A 4555-nucleotide genomic window follows, 5' to 3' on the forward strand; every position below is an offset into this window, starting at 1 on the left:
AACCCGCAAAAAAAAAAAAAAAATTGGTAACTTTGCTTGCCCTAGCTACAAGTACAAGCTCGGAGAGATTGTATGGTGATATGCTTTTGTGCAACTTTTACAAGTGTTAGGTTCTATAGATTCTTTTGCGTTGCAAGCTGAAATCCGGACGAGTACTGATCATTGCTTCCTGCTTGGAGCGTCTACAACCAGGATTGCCAAACGTGGGCCATTGTACGTCCGCGGACAGTGACCGGTTACCACTCATTTGTCCTCGCCCACATGTTTTTTAAATCCATACAATCTACGCAACTATGTAAATAAGCAACACAACCTCAATCAAACCTACACATATTTCTGACCCAAAAACAAAGATCATCGGACAGTGTTCATAGGACATAATTCATCACCGAACAGTTAAACTTGGTAGAAACTAAACTAGACCAGCGGAGCGGGGTGACGAACATGGCTATTTCCTCGCCGGGCCTTTCCCCTTCCGGGGCGGCGGTAGTAGTCCTCCGTGTAGGCGTCCACGGCGGGAGGTGTATCGTAGTCCGTGCTAGTTGTGCCGCTGTTGGACGATGATGAGATGATGCCGGCGAGACGTCGGACGGTGCATGCATGCTCCTTCGTGTGTCGCGGCGCTTTGGCCTTGACGATCTTCTTCTGCATCATGAGGCACTCCGACACTTCGGTGCCAAGCCGGAGCTCCTTCGCGTGTCGCGACGCCTTGGTCTAGGCAATCTCCTTCCGTATCACGAGGCACTCCGACACTTCGGTGCCGAGCCGGAGCACCTTCGCGTGTCGCGACGCCTTGGCCTTGGAGATTTCCTTCTACATCATGAGGCACTCCGACACTTCGGTGCCGAGCCGGAGCTCCTTCGCGTGTCACGGCGCCTTGGCCCCGGCGATCTCCTTCTGCATCACAAGGCGCTAGGACACTTCAGTGTCGAGCTGGAGCGCCTTCGCGTTCGTCTCCCCCGTGGTCAACGGCCGACGGAGAACATCACGGAGGAGCTGTTCCTCCTAGTTGACATGTGTGGACCGGATACGAGCACCCAACACTACCCAAGAGGAGTTGGGGTCAGAGGGGAAGGGGAGTAGCGCGCCTGGCGATGGATCTGGATAAGCGTGGAGCGCAACGGGCCGCCACGCTCGACCATAGTGTGTCGCCGGGCCATCGGGGATGGCACGGAGATCAAGCTCCCTCCGGTGTTCACCTGCGAACGCTCGATGGCAATGCAGTGCAGAAGCTCCTCGCCATCTAGTGTTGTAGCCGTCCTCCTTCAAGAGCCGGTCCCAGTTGATAGGATTGGACTCATTGCGAAGGAGCTGCCGAAGCGGGCCATGGTGGATGGAAGAGGACGTGAATGGAAGGGAGGGGGCCGAAGGGGAGAAGACTGAAGGTGAAGCAAAGCAGTCTCAAGTGTGAACTTTGACTAGGGTTTCGTCCGATGGTGGAGTATCTGAGGAGTCGTGGCAGGCCATAGCGGGGCACAACCTACATGACGAACATGATCAGGTGTGTCCGGGCCTCACCGTATCCGCCCTACATATAGACTGAGGGCATGTTCTGATTCTCTCCAGCTCTCAACTCTGCAAACTTCACACGAGAAGCTGACCCGAACGCATAAGCTGTGAGAAGCTAGATCTGAGAAGCTAAACCATCCCCTAGTGTAAAAAGGAGAAGCAAGGTCGGCCCAGCTCCACCAAAATGCGAAGCGTGGAGTTCGATCAATTTACACCCAACTGCCACCGTCAAAGATACCGCTTCACTGCCTCTCCACTCGAAAAGAAAACGAGCAGCTCGAATCGTTACGCTCAGCCTCGCTCGAACGAGTACCCCTCCTAATTGGGCTGGATCCACCCGGCCCAACCTATTCCTAACAGGCCAGAGCCCTCCCAACCGGGCTGCAGCTGTGGGAGAAGCTGTGGATGGAGCCGAACACTCCTGGGATCGCTATGTGAAGTTAGAAGCGAGGAGAAGAAGTTGAATATATGGAGTTCTGTGAAGCTGGAGAGAATTAGAACAGGCTCTGAGTGTGGGTGGCACTGGATATCCAGAAGTTTGGGCTCCGTTCGCCGGGTCCAGCTGCGTGGCAAATTTCTGATCGGGAAGCGACCGGACGGACTGTTCGGACATTTGATACGGATGTGGAGTGTCCGGTTCTAGATGCTCTTTGCTGTTGTGGCCACAAGATTCGAGAGACTGCGCGGGTACCCGGATGTGATTGGCACATACATTGTATACGCACGGACGAGATGTGGACCTTGCCGAGCTTTTTCTCAGCGAGTCCAAATCAGACCGGGCGAAAAAGAAGAGGAAAGAAGGTTTTTCTGATATCGACTCGACTTGCAAATTTTTCTCGAATTCATGATGAATGCAGCTTTTCCTCCTTCGGTCCCGATCGACTTTCCATTTCTTTTCTAGGTAACGCATTATTTCCACCTTTTATTACTCCTACTACTACAATCATGCTTTATATTCATGAGTGGTTGTTGATGTACTCCTAGTAGCAACAATCGTGCATTCGTGCTCAGGGTGTATTCAAGTTTCTTCGGATGTGACAAGCATGATGACTCTGCCAGTTTGGAACTTGTGCAGGCTCTCGCAGGTTACGTTGGCTGTAGCTTGGGTGTTCAGCGGGTTCACGGTTTCTCATATCTCCCAGGGAGAGAGTTGGTCCAGCGACCCTGTACTAGCACTAGCATTTTAAGGGAAAAATATTGAATGTTCCTGCTTATGGATGTTACGTCTATCTTTTTCCTGTAGTTATTTTCACTGTTTACGCATCTCCAACCCTCGAACCGCCTGCTTCCATCCGGAGAGCGAAATACATTCAGCGCGGTCGTGTATCAGTTCATGGCTTGGTCCGGACGTATTTTCTCTTATAAATTAAAGACAAATGTGGGAGCCTTTGCGGGCGTCCGAATAACATCTAAGCTCGCTTTTGACCACACTGGCCCACCTAAACCACCTTCCTCGTCCACGCGCACTTTCTGTCTGAAACGGTTAGCGCCGCTCTAATAGAGGCGAGGGTTCTGATCTTTCGATGAGATGGTAACTATTAACTTGGTGGAGTCGACTTTGACGATCCGGCTACAAACATGCACGAGCTCTAGTAATTGGTCCAGTATGTGTAGCACCAGGTGTTGTGGGTGTAACAGTAGTAGTGATGTTCTCATCACGCTCCAGAGCGTCAGTACCCGCATTCAGACCCGGTCAGAGCGGACGCGGCCGCTCACTGGTGCTAGCATTGAAGCGGCGCGCCGGATGAGAAAGTGTCGCCCGCGTCGCTTCCTGGTGCAGGCGACTGCTCCGCGTTTAAACGACACGACAGCTGCCCGTCTGTCTGTCTGCTGCCTACATTAATGACATGCTGTTGCCGAGGCGCCTACTTCTGAGACACCCATCCTTACCTCTACCACCCACCATTTCTATATAAACTGCTGCCACGGCCATAGTCGTAGTCATTCATCTTCGGTTCCTCTCTGCACCACTCCCGCCATGGATTCCTCCCCCGCCAAAACTCTCTGGGGTATGTAGGGGTCTAAAGAGGATGGGCGACCTCGCGCGACTCCCCTCTGGCGACCGCGACGCCCTCGCCTCAGTCGCTCTCGCCGGCGGCCTCCGCCCCGCTCCCGCCCTCCTCCCGGCCTCTCCGGCTGGGCCGTCTTTGCCCTCCCCATCCCAGCCATCTCCCGCACCTCGCCGCGCCCCGGCTCGCTCGGACGGCCTACGGTGGGCTGATTGTTGGGGAACATAGTAATTTAAAAAAATTCCTACGCACACACAACATCATGGTGATGCATAGCAACGAGAGGGAAGAGTGTCGTTCACGTACCCTCGTAGACTGTTAAGCGGAAGCGCTATGACAACGCGGTTGATGTAGTCGTACGTCTTCACGATCGACCTATCCTCAGTACCGAACGTACGGCACCTCGGCGTTCAGCACACGTTCAGCTCGGTGACGTCCCGCAAACTCACGATCCAGTAGAGCTCGGGGAAGAGTTTCGTCAGCACGATGGCATGGTGACGATGTTGATGAAGCTACCGTTGCAGGGCTTCGCCTAAGCACCGCTACAGTATAACCGAGTTGGATTATGCTGGAGGTGGGCACCGCACACGGCTGGGAGAGATCAATGATCAACTTCTGTGTCTAGAGGTGCCCCCTGCCCCGTATATAAAGGGGCAAGGGGGGAGGCCGGCTGGCCCTAGAGGGCGCGCCAGGAGGAGGAATCCTCCTCCTAGTAGGAGTAGGATTCCCCTCTTTCCTACTCCTACTAGGAGGGGGAAAGGAAGGGAGAGAAGGAGAAGGAAAGGGGGGCGCTGCCCCCCTCTCCTAGTCCAATTCGGACTAGAGGGGGAGGGGGCGCGCGGCCTGCCCTGGCCGGCCCCTCTCTCTCTCTCTCCACTAGGGCCCAATATGGCCCATTAACCCCCGGGGGGTTTCGGTAACCCCTCCGGCACTCCGGTAAAATCCCGATTTCACCCGGAACTCTTCCGATGTCCAAATGTAGACTTCCAATATATCAATCTTTATGTATCGACCATTTTGAGACTCCTCGTCATGTC

The sequence above is a fragment of the Triticum aestivum genome, chromosome 4A (assembly GCF_018294505.1).
Source record: "Triticum aestivum cultivar Chinese Spring chromosome 4A, IWGSC CS RefSeq v2.1, whole genome shotgun sequence".
Lineage (NCBI taxonomy): Eukaryota > Viridiplantae > Streptophyta > Magnoliopsida > Poales > Poaceae > Triticum > Triticum aestivum.